The sequence below is a fragment of the Chanodichthys erythropterus genome, chromosome 13 (assembly GCF_024489055.1).
Source record: "Chanodichthys erythropterus isolate Z2021 chromosome 13, ASM2448905v1, whole genome shotgun sequence".
Lineage (NCBI taxonomy): Eukaryota > Metazoa > Chordata > Actinopteri > Cypriniformes > Xenocyprididae > Chanodichthys > Chanodichthys erythropterus.
The window spans coordinates 381,287-403,334 of NC_090233.1; the positions used below are offsets into that span (position 1 = coordinate 381,287).

The 22,048-nt window shown below is 41.0% G+C and overlaps 1 long non-coding RNA gene across 1 annotated transcript; it reads left to right on the plus strand.

Moving 5' to 3' along the window:
• Positions 1-18,853: 18,853 nt before the first annotated feature.
• On the plus strand, positions 18,854-22,014 carry LOC137034787 (uncharacterized). The gene is made up of 3 exons (XR_010896981.1): positions 18,854-19,224; positions 19,897-19,966; positions 21,666-22,014. It is a non-coding gene; the product is annotated as an uncharacterized lncRNA (long non-coding RNA).
• Positions 22,015-22,048: the final 34 nt, after the last annotated feature.

Sequence of the window (22,048 nt, forward strand, 5' to 3'; positions counted from 1 at the left end):
TTGAATCTAAATTAAATTTAAAATTTAATTAAATCAATTTGTTTAGTTTCCTATCTCTACTTCATGCTAATACTTTGTTCACCTGACTATCCCTATGCAGCCAAGTTGAATTTGGTTAAATTTGAAAATTTAATTAAATCAATTTTGTCTGTTTAAGTTTCCTTTTAGATTTCTAAATCTACTAGGAAATTCTAATTTTATTTTGTTCAACTTCATTCCTCCTCTACGTGTCATTTTATTTCCTTCACTTTCTTTCTATATCTCTGTTCGGTCAAGTTGGATTTAATCAAACTTAGCATTTAATTAAATCAACCTGGGTATTCACATTCCCTAGGTCTAAAGGGACCTTCTGTTTTTATTTTTATTTTATTTTATTTATTTTTTTGTGTTATTCTACTATCACCCTCTTCCCTTTTTCTATAGGATTACAGTAGTTCTAGAAACTGTTGTTTCCTTAATGAGGCATAATGAGTTATAGGTTATTACTACGCTAACACCTATCTCTCAGCTCCCCCTCCTCACTCCTTAGTGCTGAGTACATGAAGTACGGCCACCGTCCAGTGCACTTGGGGCTCCGGAAAGGACTAGAAACTCTTCCCGTTGTTTCTTCTCCTTTCGACCTCAAGGCATCTGGTCTTTCTCTGTTAGTCTAGAGATTAGGTCATCACTTGAACCAGTGACACCTGCTTAACCATATCTCCTAGCAAGACTAAATGGGTAAAAAACCTCTTTCCTTCCTTTCCCTTTTCTTATTTCATTTTTTTTCTCTCTCTCTCTCTACCAGTTTGTTCTATTCATTTGCCTTATGGTGATTATTTCTGGAAAGGAATCATCTGTACTCTGAGTAATAGTTTAATGACGTGTACCAGCCCCGTCATCAGTCAACACAGCTTACAGCTGTCATCCAAGATAGTTAAACACCTTAGTCTCATGCTGGCTTCCCCCACTTCAGCTAGCCACTTCCTATATGGCCCACATAGCTGTACGAACTTGCATTTGCCTGTGCTATCCCTTTCTCTCATGTCCCCATAAGTGTGCCTGTCTGCCCAGTACATCCAGCCCTGCCATCCAGGACCCCCTGGAGACCCAGCGGAACAATGTGATGGTTGCCCTTCAGCTAAAGCAGTCAACAACCTGCAACAGCAGAGTAAGGGACAGCGAGATCGGCAGCACCAGCAGACACTTGACACCTGACCTGAGCCAAAAGGAGCTTCAATTTCTCCTTAGCCCATGCTCATACGGGCTTCCAACAGGAGGTAATTGAACGAACGCTGCAAGTCACTGAGTTCCACAGAGAACCAACCCACTCAGCATGAGAAGGCACAGGACAGATGCAAGAACCATGACAGAGCAGAGCAATTGAGGGAGGTCACCAGTCTTCAGGAGGCTCTGACAGCTGTTGAACTTTGCCAGTTAAAGAACGTAAGGAACGTAAGGTTTGAATTTAAAGAGACACTAAAGCTAAGGCCCTTGAAGGCCACCCGCATGCAGAACTGAAAGTCAAACACTGACTCCACAATTCAGCAGCATGAGAAACAAACACATTGTGGTCCGAAAAGAACTGAAAAACAGCCCGAACAACTAAGAATGGACCACACAAGGAACTTGCAACCTGATGGACTTTGCAGCAGCAGCGGCGAGAGCTCCCCCAACCCTTCACAAAGGGGGGAGGGGCCAGAGCCTGCAGCTTAGGAGACCACAGCACCAATGCCGACATAATAGACATTCTCTTTTGTTCCAAAGTCCCTGACTGGTGTGATCCACCAAGACAGGCTCTCTGTTCTGGATCACACCCCACCAGATTCACTATGAGTTTTGACTTAACAGCCAGAAAAACTCCAATTAGACTATCAGCAGCTGAAGCCAGTCTGCATAAAGGATTTCTCAGACCCAGAAGCCTGAATGCAGATTGAGTGCTGCCCCCGACACCAAGCAGGGCAGATCTGAAAGTCCCAAGGTTACTGCCACCGACTCAGACAAACCTGGAATGAATGGAGGACACCAACAGGACCTTTGCCTCCTACAACAGCTAGTCACCCCTTTGGACAGCACCACCTGCCCTCACACAGTGCCACTCATGTGACCTGACACAGAAGGCCTGTAACACACAAGGCCCCTCAGCAGGGGGTTCTCAAGGCCCCAATGACTTTGAACTGCCAACGCAGTGCTTTACCCATAGCTTCTACAAAGGTTCCTAGGCAGCATAGGGCATAAAGCTTTTAAAGTAGATGAAAATGTGTGTTCGCAGAAATGCAGGAGTCTGCAGTAGGAGTGGAAGGAAACTTTGTGTGAATGTGTAAATCTCAAATGCTCATGACTATCCACGACGAGCTATTTTGAAATATGACACTAGATTGAGCCGGTTAAGCCAGCATGGCCTAACGCCACTTGCTTAAACCATCGTCCAACTAAAAGTGTGTTTAATAATTGATAATTCCGACATGACGTTTGACAACGTTTGATTCGCATGTAGATCGATGGTGCTGGCTTGTTAGATGCAGATAAAACTATAGCTTGAAGTGACACCTCTGCCGTAACAGAAAGAGTCTTAAGACATTTTAGCATATGTTCAAATGGTATCAGTGTAAAGTTAATCTGATTTTAGCGAAGAAATCCTAATCTCAGTATTAGAGCATAAGCCTGTGTTGACGAAGGAATCTCAACTCAGCGGCATGTAAACTGTACCAGAATTGATTATTCTGCTTTGGTTGGAGAAATACCAATTGCAGTATTGCTTAACCTGTTTCTGATGAATGAATCTCAGTACAGCGTTATATAAATGTAGATTTGGGTAATGCTCCCCTTTTATAGTTAAGATTGATGTCATTCATCTAAACTTTGGCTGCATCTACAAGCATAGCTACCTCTTGACCAAAACTGTGTTTCACTCGCTGAAAGGAATATCAGTATACCTGCACAAGACGGACTTAACTATATATGCTTAAACAATCTTGGACTTACAGCAAACTGTGTAATTACCCCTTTAAACAAGTACAAGACGTTGTTTAAAGTAGAGAGAAGAGTTTACATGAGTAAAATTTGCAAATGCCAAAACATATTTGCATTTTACTAAATGTAATATCAAGTTTTGAAAATCTGAAAGTATAAGCGTCACATTTTAACTCTGTACGTAACTAGTTTGGAATGAGCAGACCGTCTTCATGAACTGTTTGAATTGCTGTGGTGTGCATTGGTTCCCATGACAACGACTTGTCACAGGAAGTGCTAACTCATCAACTTGTGATGCCATGGTGTAAACAAACCAGGCTAGGTGGCTAAGCTAACCCCACCTAGCAACCCTTCTGCTCAGGCTAAGCTAACTAATAGCTTCTACAGTTAGCGGTTAGCATCATTTATGTGAAACCTTTAACTACAGCTTGTGTGTGTGCAGTGTGAACTGATCTAAACCCATTCTGCTGTTTTAGTCACTTCTTTAAATCTTTTTATTGATTTTAATTATAATAGCAGTCAGCTATTAATTTTTACTAGTATTATTTCTTTCATCTTTGTGATTTATTTACATCTTCCTTTTTAGTCTTGTGTGGTTTAATTTCCCAATATAACCACAAGCAACTAGACATACTCTCCTTCCTGATTTTGTTTATTTACAACAGTTGCTTCAATTTTATGAGCCAGTTACAAAGGAATCTGAATGATTGCTATGGCATAATTTTGAGCACCACTAATAAGCACAATCTAATAGGAAAGCTCTCCTCTTCCTCTCCCTTTCTCTTTTCCATTTGTTCAGAGGTCAAGCCTGTTGTGAGCCATCAGTAAGAAATACTAAGAAATAATTTGACCACAAGAACCATCTTAAGTCATTTATTAAACCTAGCTGTATTTTATACACCTGGCTGCTCACTGTGCCTTTAGCCCTAAATTCTGTTTGATCTTGCAGTAGTCTCTTGCCCTTACTCTCACCACAAGCGTGCCTAAATGTTGCAGATGCTCAGCCTAACTGCCCAGATGGCAGACCGAAAGGACTGGCTAGGTGTCGTGAGGAACACCCTCCTAACCAGTGCTGCTGATCAATCACAGCAACAGAGCCAAAAGCAACTGGACAAAGATGGAAGAGAAGTAAAGGCAGATGACTCAAACCAGAGGTATGGTCACAATGATCTGACTGAAGTCAACTTCTTCCTGGCCCACATCCTCACTGTTTTGAAACAGGAGGTGAACAACCTCAAACTCCAGATCACAGAGACTCACAAGGAACTGATGCATGCTAAAAGCCACATAGACCAGTTAGAGCTGGAGGCTCGGGACAGACACAAGGACCCTGACAGAATAGAGACACAGAAGAGAAGCCACAAACTGCAAACGGCTCTGACAGCTGCTCCGCAACGAGAGCAGCTGGAAAAGGCAGCCAGAGAAGACGTGGTAAAAGAACGCTTGGACAAATAGTCACTGTTAAAAATAGCAAATTCTGAACTCTAGGTCAAAGATGACACAATCAGGACCTGTGAACGTCCTCTGGATGTGTCCAGATCTGGGACTGAAGCTCTGACCCAGCAGCTGGACAACACCAAAGATGAACTTGACATGGCCCAAAGAGAACTAAGACTCTCTTGCCTGCAGCAGAAGAACCTCCCCCAGCCAAGCACAGAGGTACAGAGGGGGGAGCCAAAGCCTTCTGCTTGACACCTTATCAGCTAATTGCCTGAAATCCTCTAAAGCTACAGAAGGAGAAGGATTAATTCAGACAGACCCAGGCACCAGACCTACTACAGGGAGAAGCCATGGATGGAAACATCCTCTTCCTGCAGACACCGCATGATCTCCAACGTCAGGTAGCACAAGGGCGACTGAACATGCCTGCATCGAACCTGCAGGAGCTTCTAACGCTAGTAAGGAGCCCCTTGAACAGTACTTACTTGAGAAGTACTCAGAAGCACAAGCTTCTGACCACTCACACAAGACCACTCAGACTTGCTCAAGCCAGCCACGCCACAAGAGCAGAGTGACACTGCAAACTTCAGGCTGCTTCTGACTGAGAGCAGAGGCTACAATCACCGGTTGCTCCTCTGCCATCAGACCTAGGTGAGTCTGAAACCCTCTTCACACTACAACTCCTGTAACCTCCTTTTACAACCACCTGCTTCACAGGCGTCCAGACGACAGGTGACACTGTCAAGGCACCTGCTACTTCAACACCTGCTGAGCAAGCTCAGAGACCTGAACCTTGCCACCAGCGAACATCTTGCCCGCATTAACGGTACCAACACTAACTGACAGGTGACACACTGTCAAGGCACTGGATGCTTTGATTCCTGCAGCACCAGCTCAGAGACCTGAGTTTACAGACTGTCTGCATCAGCCGCCATGAAACGACCACTACTCCAGGAGACACACACAACCAGGGCCCATCACAGCCTTCCAGCCTTGTGTGCCAGTGATGTTTCTGATCTTCCGGCACCGTCAACGTCACTCACTGTTGTCATAAGAGAGACAACAACGAGCGAAAGGGGGGGAATTATGTAATGACTGAGGCAAATCAGACACAATTATTGGTTAGTTAACCAATAGTTTTAAGCTCACTCTGGAGTCTGTCCCCATCCCCCGGGAAGTTTTCAGTTACAAGTTTATTGCGCTGAGGAATGTGGTTGTCGCATGGAGAACAGAGTAGAGACACAGAAAATCTGCATCTTCCCTGCATTTTCCACACAGAACACAGACTCTATGGCATTAATGTATAGACAGACTGTGCTATAAATGATTCCTTCTCAGGAAATGGTATCCATTATTACTGATGTTGTATTGTACTCATTGTATTTACATGTTTGATGATTGTTAAATGTTATGACCTGCACGGTAACTTCAATCATGCCATGTTTAGTGTCTATACGTTCGTAGCGGGAAGATTTAAATGCTTGTGTATGCGGTACATCCATACCTGTGCAACACATCAGTATTAAAAGAATATTTAATAGTTCTGATTCAAGAACTCAGCTTGTTAATCTTTCTGGGTTGTAAAAGCCCTGACAGGAGGGGTGTTGCCAGCCAGAATTACAACATCTTCATTGGTCCGGTCAACAACTGAGAGGTGTGACTTTGACCAGAGGTTAAAAACCAGCGAACAGTGCCACTCCCTCTTTTTCTCCTTGCTTCTGAACGACCGAATCGATTTCCTTGCGGCCGGCCTAGGCCAGGCCTGCAAGGCCTGTAGGCCTCGGCCTACAAACGAGCCATGTGCTCCTCATCCCACATGGAAAAGACTGGCAACAACTTCGGACTGAATCACCCAAGATCTCTCCTCAGATGGCAGAGCCGATGCTCCTCAGCCTAAGGGCATCTTGCAAGTATCGTACATTTTAACACTAAACAGCAAGTTAGTATTAATTTGTAAGACTTACCTTGCTATTGCTGAAGAAACTGATGATTCCTTTCCAGATTGCCTTTGACATTTCATGTAGCTCTAGTAACAGCATCTCTTCCGGTTCAACACTATCATTACTCATTCTGACTTGCGTGTGTGTGTGTGTGTGACCCTTTATGTATGTTATGTTATGTTATGTGTTTGTTAGTTTAGTTATGTGTTTGTTTGTGAGTTAGTTAATAAAGATTGTGCACAATACACGTTTGGTTCTGACTCCGTCTGCTAATGAATTGCCTCTTAAGTGATAGATCCGGACTACATGAGTAGTACAGTACAATAAGAAATATTATTTTTCCATAACTTGGAAATTGACATTTCTTAGAATTAATAAACAATCAACACTGAGCGTTCACTGGACAAACAGGTTAACTGATTGTAATGTTAATTTTAATGTAGCTACGTCCAGTTAATCTGATTAACGGATTTGCATATTCATAATTAATAATAATTAATAATCATAATGAGTTATGAATAATTATTAATATTTCCCCTTTGAGTTAATTTTCGCTACAAATATTACTTGAAACTGTCTTTACTACCTGATAAAAGGCTATTTATAAGGTGCACTGAAAGGAATAATATTAATATACATCATCTGCACGAGGTAGGGCCTTAAAAACATCAGCCAATCTGGCCCTCTGGCTTGTCAGTCACTGCCATTACGTTCCTTGTGAGAGACGTGTGCGGATTGGCCCTCTGGCTTGTCAATCACTGCCATGACGTTACTTGTGAGAGACATGCAATGTTTTTGTCAGGAGACAGGAGTAACAACTGCAGATTATGAGTTACCTGTGGTGAGTCCGACATAATGAATCCACTAACACGACACAGCAAATGCTGATGGTAAACACTCGTGTTCCAATTCTCATGCACAAGTTTTGGGAGGCTTTCCTCAAAATGAGCTGTGAAGGAGGGGGTTTGTTCTTACGCAGGCACTCATTTTAAAAACTCAGTAACAGTCTTTGGTTTCTCAGTCGACGAAAAGATCCTCTGTAGCACCTTTAATTAATCAGCTGAGTCATGCACTTTTTTTTTGACTGGGCATCAGTGGGATGTAGCCCTATGTAAGATAAGACACTTTTTTTTTGTGAACCTAGCAAAATGGCAACCTTCAAATGGACTTACCAAATGGAGACAGAGTGAAATTCACTCTAAAATAAAATGTCAGAGTATGTGGCAATACCTAAAAGGTCACACTAACTAGACTAATAATATTCCCTGTGGCTAAGTAAAAAAAAAACTATATCCAAATCCCAGTTATTATAGCTCTAGTCTACACAGACACGTGCTTCTATTAAATATATATACCAGTACTGTTGGTGTGCTTACAGCAAGAACAGTCTGAAATTGACTCATGAGTATGAACAGATGGTGAACGACAACACAATATAACGACTCTTCAAAATAGTATGACAGTCCGAATGGTCAACTCGTTTGCTTCATTGTTTCTTTCTCCAAAGTTTTTAATGATTCCATTTTCTTCATTAATCCAAAAAAAAAAATAAAAAAATGCAGTAATCAAGGAAAGACAGGATTTAGGCAGTAGATCAATACTGAATCTAAATTGACGTTCTAATAGAAACAGTTTGAAGCTTAACAAAATTGTTATGCAGCATCTTATTTTTAGAACAATGTAGTTCTCCTAACATGATGAGTGATTATTATTCACTTTTAGTTCCAGCTTTTTTGCCTTAAGCTGGGCACACATTTAACGACTAGCTAAAACATTCTAAGACTGTGCTCAACACACAGTTTCCTTTGACTGAAGCAGATTTACATACTTACACACTGAATTTGAACATCGTCTGTAATCGCCGACTGAACGCAACTGGCTCTGACTGGACGCGTTTGGGCACGATCACTCATAAGTATCAATTTACATTCATAATCGGCTTTACAATCGTTAAGTGTGTGCGCGGCTTTAGAGAAATTTTGTGCCCTCAGTGCTGCAACCAGAAAACTATGGGTGATTGTGCGCATGGTTACTTATCGACACTTGCATTTGGTGCAAGAAGAAACTTAAAGGGATAGTTCACCCCAGAAAATTTATGTTTATCTGCTTACCCCCTGTAACGAATCGGGACTGAGGCAGAGATCCATGTGCAGCATTTATTAAAGTGAGAGTGGTCGTACAGGCAGGGTCAAACAGGAGCAAACAGGAACAGCAAGGAACAGGCAGAATCGTGGTCAAGGAACAGGCAATGATCAGGACAGGCAGATATCACTCACAGGTCGGTATACAAAGCAAGGGTCAGGACAGGCAGCAACGGGTCGATAAACAGGAAACAGGCAGGATCGGTAACGATAAACAGGCAGACAATAAACACAGGGAAACGCTCAGAAATGTCACACAGGGTAAACAAGACTTCGCAAATGGGTGGTGTGTGTGAGAGTCTTATATAGTCCAGGGAGTGTGCTTAAGGTGTATGTGGCTGATGATGATTGGAGGGGAGTGTGAGCGTGTGACTGGCAGGGGGGGTTGATGGGAAATGTAGTCCGGAGAACTGACAGGATTTGTGACAGAATGTCCCCCTCCCGGAAGGCGCGTCCTCGCGCCGTAGATGGCACAACTGGGGAGGGGGGGTGGGTGCCCTGGAGACCTACAGGCAGGAGATACTGGATGTGCAGGCGGGTATGGAGGTCTCCAGGGCAGGTCCAGGAACTCAGGCCGCCACGGTGGGTCAGGTGCCACGAGCAGCCATGGCGGGTCAGGAGCCTCGGGCAGCCACGGCGGGTCAGGAGCCTCGGGCGGCCACGGCGGATCAGGAAGCCACGGCTGGTCAGATGGCTCGGGCAGCCACGGCAGGTCAGGAGTGTCAGGAAGCCACGGCGGGTCAGGTGGCTCGGGCAGCCACGGCAGGTCAGGAGTGTCAGGAAGCCACGGCAGGTCAGGTGGCTTGGGCAACCACAGCAGGTTAGGCGGTTCGGACGGCCACGGCAGGTCAGGCGGCTCGGACGGCCACGGCAGGTCAGGTGGCTCGGACGGCCACGGCAGGTCAGGCGGCTTGGACGGCCACGGAGGGTCAGGAGGCTCGGACGGCCACGGCAGGTCAGGCGGCTTGGACGGCCACAGCAAAGAGACAATACATGGCCCAAGTGGGCTACAGTCTATAAATGGCCATGATTGAGCAGGGTTCCCACCCACAAGCTCCCCACCCTCAGGTACACTGCCCCCCCCCAAAAAGTTCTTGGGGATTTCAGCGGGGCCCGTCGCAGGTTCATGGGCAAGGAGTTCGGGTGGCGCTGGCAGGGCCAGGCGTGTGGGTGCAGCCAGCAGGGCAAGACGCCTGAGTGGCGCTGGCAGGGCTGGAAGCTTGGATGGCGCTGGCAGGGCTAGGAGCCTGGATGGAGCTGGCAGGGCTGGAAGCTTGGGTGGCGCTGGCAGGGCTGGAAGCTTGGGTGGCGCTGGCAGGGCTGGAAGCTTGGATGGCGCCGGCAGGGCTAGAAGCGTGGATGGCGCCGACAGAGCAAGAAGCACAGGTGGCGCCGGCAGGGCAAGAAGCACAGGTGGCGCCGGCAGGGCAAGAAGCACAGGTGGCGCCGGCAGGACAAGACGTTTGGACGTAAGAGGGGGAAGAACAGATGGAGCCTTCCTCCTCCTCCTCCTCCTCTTCCGAGGATGAGGCGATGGTTCACCGACTGGAGCGGTTTCTGGAGCAGACTCACTGGCTGAAGCGGACTCAATGGCTGGAACAACCCCTGCATCCTTGAGCACCGCAGGGGCGGCCATCTTGCCCGTGGGCACTGGCAAAGCAGCCATTTCGTCCATCGCGTCCAGGGTGCATAAATCCACTGCAATCGGCGAACAAGAGTCCATGGCAACCGGCGAGCTTGAGAGCGTTGAGACCGGCGAGCTTGAGAGCGTTGAAACCGGCGAGCTTGAGAGCGTTGAAACCGGCGAGCTTGAGAGCGTTGAAACCGGCGTGTTTGAGAGCGTTGAAACCGGCGAGCTTGAGAGCGTTAAAACCGGCGAGCTTGAGAGTGTAGCAACCGGCAGGTTTGAGAGCGAAGCGGCCGGCTGGCTTGAGAGCGAAGCGACCGGTTGGCTTGAGAGCGGAGCGACCGGCTGGCTTGAGAGCGAAGCGGCCGGCGGGCTTGAGTGCGAAGCGGCCGGTGGGCTTGAGTGCGAAGCGACCGCCGGGCTTGAGTGCGAAGCGGCCGGTTGATGCTTGGGAATGCCAGCCGCTCGCGCTGAAATCAGTGGTGGATCAGCCACACTGGAACGCAATCCTAGCTGCTTTCTGACTGATCCAGAGACGTGACGTTGCTCTGAGCGATCAGCGGAGACGTGACGTTGCTCTGGGCGATCTGCGAAGGCTTGACGTGGCTCTGGGCGATCAGCGGAGATGTGGCTCGGTGTTGTTATGGTGGTAGCCGCCATTTTGTGAATGTCCTTTGGCGCAGCGGCCATTACGTGGTTTATCTCGGTGTCGCATTCCTCCGCGACCCCCACGGTAAACGGAGAACCAACAGTCAATAACACATAGTCCAGGAAATGACTAAGAGAAGAACGGGGTCCCTCACGAATTAATTGTTCTTTGAGTGGTTGGTTGACACCATCGCAGAAAAAGTCAATAAGTGCACAGTCAGGCAGATCTGAATAATATGCAATGTTCAGGTATTCTGTGATGTAATCCTCCAGTGATCTTGTGGCCTGCGTACTCCACAACAACAATTGATTAATGTCCATACCGTGTAGAGATCCTCCGGGAAAGCTGCTGGATCGTGGTGTTGGCGAAGTCTTCTGTAACGAATCGGGACTGAGGCAGAGATCCATGTGCAGCATTTATTAAAGTGAGAGTGGTCGTACAGGCAGGGTCAAACAGGAGCAAACAGGAACAGCAAGGAACAGGCAGAATCGTGGTCAAGGAACAGGCAATGATCAGGACAGGCAGATATCACTCACAGGTCGGTATACAAAGCAAGGGTCAGGACAGGCAGCAACGGGTCGATAAACAGGAAACAGGCAGGATCGGTAACGATAAACAGGCAGACAATAAACACAGGGAAACGCTCAGAAATGTCACACAGGGTAAACAAGACTTCGCAAATGGGTGGTGTGTGTGAGAGTCTTATATAGTCCAGGGAGTGTGCTTAAGGTGTATGTGGCTGATGATGATTGGAGGGGAGTGTGAGCGTGTGACTGGCAGGGGGGGTTGATGGGAAATGTAGTCCGGAGAACTGACAGGATTTGTGACACCCCCAGGGCATCCAAGATGTAGGAGACTTTCTTTCTTCAGTAGAACACAAATGATGTCAGTCGTATAATGCATGGCAATGGTAACAAAATCTATGAGAGTAAAAAAACATGCACAGACAAATCCAAATTAAACCCTGCGGCTCGTGACGACACATTGATGTCCTAAGACATGAAAAGATTGGTTTGTGCGAAAAACTGAACAGTATTTATATCATTTTTTACCTCTATGTTGAACTGCCTTGAGCGCACACGCGGCATTCGGTGCGTACGGTGTGTACGTGCTCTGGCGTAGTTTAAACTTGGTGCCTGTAGTACAACAGTTGTTATACAAATGGAAGTAAACCACAAAAAAACATGGTTGTATTACATCAAAACTTCATTTTATTTTGTTACTTTTCATAAGGGCAGCTTTACAAATAAAAAGGACACATACAAAAAAATCTTGTTCACATACCTCAGTTGGATGTGGAAAAACCATAGGCACAGCTGATGGTTTAAGTCGTATGTAATCCTCTCCTGGGAGTGTAAAATCATCAGGGGAAAAATGATCGCTGCAGACCCTCAACAACTTTAGTACGTTAATGGGTGTGTTGATATCCAGCCAAACAGCAATTATCCAGTGCTTGTGTAAACTACGCCAGAGCATTTACACACCTCAAGCACCGGATGCCATGTGCGCGCTCAAGGCAGTTGGACATAGTGGTGCACTAGAGGTAAAAAAATGATATAAATACTGTTCGGTTTCTCTCACAAGCTGATTGTTTCGTGTCTTAGGACATCAATGTATCACCACGAGCTGTAGGGTTTAATTTGGATTTGTCTGTGCATGTTTTTTTTACTCTCATAGATTTTGTTACCATTGCCTGCATTATAAGACTGACAGACTACAACGGTTGGAGTTAAAAATCATCATTTGTGTTCTACTGAAAAAACAAAGTCACCTGTACATCTTGGATGCGCTGGGGGTAAGCAGATAAACATCAAATTTTCATTTTTGGGTGAACTATCCCTTTAAATATGAAACTTGGCTAGATATATATTTTTTTTTTTTTTTAATTTAAGAGAAGATGGTGGTCTATCAGAGACAAAAGAAAACATCCTTGTTATATTATTGTGTAACGTTACCTCTGTGTGGTAATTCAATGAGATACGCAGAGATACGCAATCTTTGACTTTCAATGTTTTTTCCTGTTGATTATGCGGTTCAGGCTCAGCGGTGATCCACAGGGATCTCTTTATCCAATTTTGTTCTGAAAGCTGGGGGACTAAATGGCTCAAAAACTGCCTTCTCTTTCTGTGTGGAACATCACTCGACCTTCGTGAAGATCTAATGTTTGCTATTGTCAACCGAAGCATCATTCCTCATCAGAGAGATAAATAAACATGGGAATATGATATGGACTCAGTGTATGCTTAAGTAACTTTATTTGGAAACATTATTATCGCTAACTATATTATTTAGTAGCCAATGTAATTTAAATGCATAAGTTTCAGTGTTTGTATTTCCCCTGTGCTGTGCTGTTCTATTAATTCTGCATTTATTTAGTTCAAGTAAGACGAGTAAAGAGCATCTGTTGCATAAATCATTAGCTATCTGCCTATTACCTCAAGCTATTACCTCAAGTAAAAAAAAAAAAAAAAAAAAAACGTACCTAGCCTATATTAAACTGTTTGTGCTACAGTTAAAAATGTAAATTAATCGCAATTTTTTCACAGCCATTGTTTTAATCTAAAAAGGTAATTGATGCAAAGAAATCGTAAAATATGTTGTGATCATATTGATGGAGCACTTGATGTAGGTAAGTGAAGGCATTTTATGCAGACAACTCTAATCGTAGTTGTATATTTACAGGCATTATTGTCATTGTATATGCGTATGCACCATGAGTTTGTTAATCTAACTCACGCATGCATGCATTTAAATGCCATTGGCTCATGTGATTGTACTATATATCTTAATTTTATGTGATATAACAGATTCTATAAACAACTATAAGAGGTAATTTTCGGCTTTCTCCGGCACTCTGCACCAGCATAAAACGAAACCGGAAGTGTATATGCGTACACTTGCTGATCAAAAATCCAACATGGCGGCCACGTGCAACTATTCATTTTCAGATTTTTGGTAACACTTTACTTAAAGACTTTATGTATAATGCATTATAAAAGTATTCTTAATTTATGTTATAATGCACCTTCTAACCAAAGTTAAAACGTATTATAATATTTGCAGATTCTTGTTGCATCTGAAAGTGAAAGACAGTATGTGACAAAAGAATGTCCGAATTCACAGTACTCATAAAAAAGTACCTGGATGACCTACTACTTCCGGCGTGATTATGTGCATACGATGGACACTTTACTATCCCATGAGACCACGGGAGAGGATTTGTGAATGGCAGTGACGTGACGTAACTGACGCTGGTAGGTCACATGATAAAGACAGCATGGTGGATATAGTACGTCCGAATTACATTCATAGTGTAGAACATACTTTTTTAGCAGTCGATAAGTAAATACTTATTCAAAGTGAGTACCTTCACAAGAGAGTGTACGATTTCGGATGCAGCTCTAGTCAATCAATCAATCAATTTTTATTTGCCAGACTCATGTCCAAAAGCCACACAAGACAGGACAGATAAAAACAAACAGACATACAGTAAGAAAAAAGCAAATACAATAATTAAAATACATACAGACATTTCAGCCAATGCACTCTCAGACTGGATGTGTACCTGTAGCAACTCACTAAGGGATTTGAGAGTGCCACCATGATACTGTTAGTTGACTCATCCAGACGTTGCATAAATTTAAACATCAAATTTCTTAAAAGTGCTTTCAGTGTGGTTACTCCTACAGATACAAACATCTGACTAGCACTCCCTCCTCTGGGAACCTTGAGTAAAATTCTCATTGCATCATTGTAGGCAACGTGTAACTTCTGCATGCTAGATTTTTTGTAAGAAGACCACAGATGGGCTGTATAGAGTGGTGTACAGTAAGCTTTAAACAGAGCCACTTTAACTCGAGTAGAACAGTAACTAAACTTACGTGCTATGGTGTTTGCCTGTGCATATAACTTATAACACTGTCTGTATATGTCATCATCATCATTCATATCATCTGCAATACAATGACCAAGGTATTTAATCTTTTTACAGACCTCAAGGCAATTATTAGCTAGCATGAACACAGGAAAATTAAGCAATTTATCCTGTTTCGTTCTGCATATTAAAACAGCACTTTTGCTGGAATTGTATTTTATATCAAATTCCACCCCATAATCAGAGCATATATTAAGAAGCTCCTGCTGCCCAGCACTACTCGGACTAAAAGTAACAAGGTCATCTGCATACATAAGATGATTCACCAGCATGCCACCAATCAAACAGCCAGTGTTACATCCATTAAGTCTCCTTGACAATTCATCCATATATAAGTTAAATAAAACAGGGGACAAGATACCTCCCTGCCTAACACCATTGGATACTCTAAAGGGGACAGATATACTACCCCCCCATTTGATATGCATCTGCTGGTGGGCATACCAATAGGCAAGAACCCTCACAATATACCCAGGGACTCCCCTTTGTTTTAACTTAATAAAAAGCTGTTTATGATTCACTCGATCAAATGCTTTGGAGGCATCAATAAAACACATGAGAACAGTGGAATTTTTTTGACTTATACAAATTCACTATTTCCTTGAGAGTATAAATACACATGTCTGTGCCATGGTTGGGCTTAAATCCAAACTGATTATCCAGGGAAGAGATATACCCACTCACTCTATCAAGGAGGATTCTTTCCATTACCTTGGATAAAATACTGGCCAATGCTATAGGTCTATAGTTATCCGGGCAGCCAACTTTTCCAGCTTTGTCCTTAATAACTGGGACAAGCAGAATAGATAACATTGAATCTGGAAGTATGCCATGGATCAACAAACCAGTAAAGTTGATTGCTAAGAGGGAAACAAGCCTAAGACTAGCATTTTTCAGATGCTCTGCAGTTATTGAATCCATACCACATGCTTTATTGTTAGGTAATTTCCATATGGCACCAAGTACCTCATGCGTCAGAATACTTATTGATTCATTACTAATAGCAGAGTCCTCCACATATGGATCATGTTTTAAATAATTAAAAAGGGAGCTATAATGCTGTCTCCATATTTCAACAACATTATCTTCTCCAGAGACTCCTTCAACAGTACAAGGAAGGGAAGATTTACAGTTATTGAGGGACCTCATCTCCTTCCAAAAATCAGTGATATTGTTGCTCATCATTTTACTGGCCATAGAGTCAGCCCTCATGGCTTGCTCATTTCTAGATATAAAACGAACAGCATACTTATATCTAGCATTGGCAAGCTTTTTATTCTCAAGCTCAGGGCCCAGCCTAGGTTTCCCAGCCATGGCCCAAAGCTTGTAAGCTTCCCGAGCTTCAGTGTGATATGGTGCTACATGCTCATTCCATCCTGGTCTAATATTATAGGCCCTGTTTCTCCTGTGTTTTTGAAGAGGTTTACCACCCTCCAACAGAGCAGCCACAACATCATCATACATGACACATAGATTACTCTTGTGCTCCTCAATCTGACAGTTGACATCCTTACACATAATAGCTTCTCTGGGCAGATAAACATTACTTAGATAATGGTCTGTATTAGTATAATAAGCCAAAAGATCCTCTTCAGACAGAGTTCACCAGTTTAATTTAGTACTCACATTACCACTGGTAGCATTGTCATTGCTGACTGTAGATGGTAATTCTTCAATGTTAATAGTGAGGGCCAAAGGTATATGATCTGTTGTTGTGACCCCATACTCTAGTGTTTCCGTTGATTAGCTTTCCTTGTGTATTTAAGCCCTTGTTTTTCCTTGGTTCCTTTGTCCATTGTATATGTTGTGTATTGCTTTGTTTCGCCTCTGTGTTTAATCAGTTCTTCCTGTGTGCCCTTCTGCTGCAGCTTAACTGTGACAGTTGTTTGTCATGTGTTTTAATACTAAGGTGGAACAATTAATAGATAAGTAATGTATTATAACTGTGATTACAATAATTTATGAGACATAAATAATGCATTAAAATACTTTAAAATGTGTGCTTTTAATTTAGTGTAAAAAAGGATAACACTTCCGCTGACTTTATATATAATGCATTATAAGTTAATTCTTTTATTACTTTTTTAATACAGTTTTTCAAATGCTTGTCTAGTTTGTGCTAAAAGAAATTGATGATAGCATTAGAGCCTTTAGTGGGCATCACATTTACTGTGCTTGACGTTTGGAGTACCCTGGCAGGTGCATCTTCTTGACATTTCCTTGGCAACATTGCTTATCATTGCATATCCTTCATGGTGCTACATTTTATCCAGACACCTAAAAACAAAACAATGCCTTTAGGCAAGACAATATATTTTTATTATAATACACACAAAACTTTATAAAATATAAAATAAAATGTATAGGTTTTACCAACACAGTCTCATGACAATTGATAACCTATTTTATGATTTTTTATTTTATGATTCAAATGAATTATATTTTCAGTTTTCATATGATCTGCTATGCACCAGCACCACTGACGGTAACATTTTGTTAGGGGCTGACATTCATGCTTAAAAAAATAAAAAAAAAAAAAAATCACCACCTCGTAATAGTTACATTTTCTCATGAGATCAGGTTGGTTTATACACATGAATAAAATGTTTATATTGCATTAGAATGAATTAAAAATCTTTCTAATGTTAATTCTCTCATCACAAGTGCATTATTTGAGGCCATGCTTTATCAGACACATAAACAACAACAATGGCAGTGTTTGATAACATGCATCTTATAATCAGTCACCCACAGTGACAGATTTAAATCAAATTTTACAAATCGGTCTTTCGGATATTTCAACCATCCTTAAAAGCAATAGCTTCCTAATTCTATTTGAGCTAAGGTTATCCAGGAAATGGTCACTGTAGCAAACTAATGATTAAAGTTGATATTTATAATATTATATGCACTTGACTTTGGATATTGGGCACATTTTGTCACAAAAACAAGGATAGACAGGGCTTGAAATTAACATTTTTACTCGGTAGCACTGGTGCTCCCAACTTCAAAAAGTTTAGCAAAAATTTAGGAGTACCACAACTAAAAAGCCTTGTCATTCGCTTGTCCAAATAAAAAAGTTGCTTGTCTGGAAAAAATAGGATTTTTGTGTTGTAAATATAATTTACTGAAGCAATATTCTCATCCGTGTTCACTGAGCTTTGACATCTAAATCTGCATATTTGTGGTATTTAGCCGAGGGCATTTTTTTTTAACCTTTATACAGGGCTTTTCCCCCTAATCTTATTAAATGCTTCATCTTTCCTTTTAAATTCTTAAATTTGATCAATAAATGCAGTTAGATTAATAAGATACTATAGGGCTGTTACCAATCAAATTAAATGAAATTACAACTGCATTAAATAATGTTATGAGATTGTTTTATTTTTATTTTTTTAATTATACAAATAAGAAATGTTGGAAAGAATGATTACTTTTAAACATGAAACTAAACCGCCAGTAGGTGGTGGCAGGTGACCGTCTTAATGAGTGAGTAATTGAGTCATTCATTGAAACGATTCGTTCGAACAGGTGATTCATTCAATAATGACATAGTTGTTTATGAATAGGTCATAGATTATTTGACTCAACCGGTTTGTTTAAAAGTCAAGTTAAGTCAAATTTATTTATATAGCGCTTTTACAATTGGTAATTGTTTCAACGCAGCTTTACATATTAGAAGCACAGAAAAAAAGGGAAGTGGTTAAAAATAAGCTGTACAAACAAGCGTGGTAATATGTAACATATACAAGATGGTGCTACATTAAGCCAATGTCGGCTGACTCCCAGGGGTGGAAAAAACCCCCTAGGAGAAAAACCCAGCGTGCTAACACTGCGAAAAAAAGTCCTAGGAGGGAAAAAACCCCTTGGAAGATATATATATGTATATATATATATATATATATATATATATATATATATATATATATATATATATATATATATAATATATGTAAATGGATATGGAGATCAAAATCTGAATTATACATTTTTATTATAGAGATTAAAAATAGATATATGTAAGCGGATACGGGGATTAAAAATCTGAATTATAGATGCAGCCAGAACTGGATCTTTAGGCCCATTGTCTCCTGGGCTACACTGTTAAAAATTGCTGTTAATTTACGGCAAAATTTTAACAGTATAATCCTGTTATATTAAAAAGCAGCGCATTACTGTTTTTTTTACGGTTGGTGAAATGACGTACACAAATTTTAACAGCATTTTACCGTATTTATTCCACAAAGGAAAGAAAACAGTACTTAACAGTATTTTTGGAACTGAAAACTGCAGCGAGCACATCTGGATTTTCATCCGTCTTTACACTGTGATTTAACCGGTGAGTGCACCTTTGCCTTGTTCCTTTTACACAAGATAGGCTACACGTTTGCAATTGCAAATAACTGTGCAAATAACTGTAATAATTGTGGATGCTGAGCTTGTAACTGTTTTATACGTCCATTTCAGTGCCAAACCTGCCAACCGTGCAAACTGCGTCACAGAGTGGAGCTGAATTTCGGATTCATATATTTCCCGAGTACGAGGTGAGTTCACTATGTATACCTATACAAGTTTTTCAAATATGATATACTATAAACTCTTCTGCAAAGTAAGCCTTTAACATCATAGCAACAAAGTAATATCGATGTAAGTTATTTCTAACGCGCTGAAATTGTCGTCATCTCGTTTGCTAATTTTAGCTTAAGATCTTTTCATTTATTGGATAATATAGCCTACATTTAGTTTATATTAGACAAAACGTTGATTTCGATAACGTTGTGCTTGCAAATTTGGGTAAGCTTGTTCTAATTTGTACATAACTGTATTATGAGGGGAGTTTTTCTTTTGTTGCTGTTTTGCTTCTTTAGCGTTGGGTGTATTTTGGATTACTTCGACCAAGGTTAGCTTGATAGAATAAGTTGCGCGTTACTACTCAGTAAGTTATTATGTTGATGGTTTGTATTGTAATGTTACTTTGCCCAGTACAGTAGGCTAAATGACATTTTATTTCAGTGGAGACTTTGTTGTTGTTGAGATTTTCGTGCCCAAAGACTGTCCAATTTGACTCGCTGTTGTTGTTTATGTTCTATCATGGTATTATTGTCCTAACAACTGAAATAGACATGCTCTTTCCCAATTTAAAAATTAAATGCATACATTACAGGCATTATTTTTAGTGTATTGTGTCTGTCCTCATCATTGTAACTGTGTCTTAGGCCTCTTCCACTGCAGCTGATGTAGAAAGGACACTTGAACAACCTGCAACTCCTCGACTGATACTCCTTGGTATGTATAGAACTCTATGAATGTAAAGTCTATTTTATTACATAAGCCTCTAAGGGCTTTTTTTTTCTTTTTTTTTTCTTTTGTATTTCAGCAAACATGGTAAATGCTTTTGTACAACACTGAAAGGGACAGTTCACACAAAATAAATATGCTGCCATCTTTTACCCACACTCATATCATTCCAAGCCCTCAAGACTTTTATTAATATTTGTTATGTTATGACTTTACTTGAGGCACATGACTAATTGTTAAAAGGGTTAGTTCACCCAAAAATGAAAATTCTGTCAGTTATTACTTACCCTCATGCCATTTGACACCTGTAAGACCTTCGTTCATCTTCGGAACACAAATTAAGATATTTTAGTTGAAATCCGATGGCTCCATGAGGCCTTCATAGGGAGCAATAACATTTCCTCTCTCGAGATCCATTAATGTACTAAAAACACATCTAAATCAGTTCATGTGAGTACAGTGGTTCAATTTTAATATTATAAAGTGACGAGAATATTTTTGGTGCGCCAAAAAAACAAAATAACGACTTATTCAGTGATGGCTGATTTCAAAATCATAAATGAATCAAAGTGTCGAATCTGCAGTTCAGAGCGCCAAAGTCACGTGATTTCAGCAGTTTGGCGGTTTGACACACGATCCAAACCATGATTCCGCACACTGATTCATTTATGCTCCGATGCTTCCTGAAGCAGTGTTTTGAAATCGGTCATCACTATATAAGTCGTTATTTTGTTTTTTTGGCGCACAAAAAATATTCTTGTCACTTTATAATATTAATATTGAACCACTGTACTCACATGAACTGATTTAAATATGTTTTTAGTACATTAATGGATCTTGACACACAGATTCACAATGATCTGATGCTTCCTGAAGCATTGTTTTGAAATTGACCATCACTAAATAAGTTGTTATTTTGTTTTTTTGCCGCACCAAAAATTTCTCATCGCTTTATAATATTAATATTGAACCACTGTACTCAAATGAACTGATTTAAATATGTTTTTAGTACCTTTATGGATCTCGAGAGAGGAAATGTCATTGCTCCCTATGAAGGCCTCACGGAGCCATCGGATTTCAACTAAAATATCTTAATTTGTGCTCCGAAGATAAACAAAGGTCTTACGGGTGTGAAACGACATGAGGGTGAGTAATTAATGACAGAATTTTCATTTTTGGGTGAACTTACCGTTTAAGTAATATGTCATTGTGGTTATGGGTTTTGAATTAATTTTGAATTAGTTAATAGTCATGTGCCTCAACAAGTAAAGTCATAACATGATACCTTTGTAAATCATTAGCTAAAGATTATTTAAAGCAGACAACTGGAAGTTGAAATGCATGGCTTTGACCGATTGTGGTAATTAACACGTTCATTTACATTATTAGTTAATATAATATGCTATTAGGGAATTAATATATTATGACACATTTAACTAATAACAATATAATGATTACTTAATCTATTAATCATATAGAAACTTTATTAGTTGCTGATGCAGTAATCATTAATTAATGGTTTAGTTCTTCATAAGTCATACATTAACTCATGATTATTTGTGCATTAGTTAAGCATGAATTAATGCATATTACCCGTATTGTAAAGTGTTACCTTAATTTCTATTCACATTCTCGTTATGTAAACTTTTATCCACACTAATTCTGAATGTATGCATTTGTTTTTCAGACGCTTCATTGGAATAAATCCTGAAAAAGGCACCAAGGGTGGACAAGACTTATCACACTCGGGTTGCCACTCTACTTAAGAAGCTGATGGACTTAAAGCGTTAGTTCACCCAAAAATGAAAATTTTGTCATTTATTACTTACACTCATGTCGTTTCACACCCGTAAGACCTTCATTAATCTTCAGAACACAAATTAGGGTATTTTAGTTCAAATCCAATGGCTCCTTGAGGCCTACGTAGGGAGTAATAACACTTCCTCTGTCTAGATCCATAATGTACTAAAAACACATCGAAATCAGTTCAATATTAATATTATAAACCGACAAGAATATTTTGGTGCGGCAAAAAAACAAAATAATGACTTATTTAGTGATGACCGATTT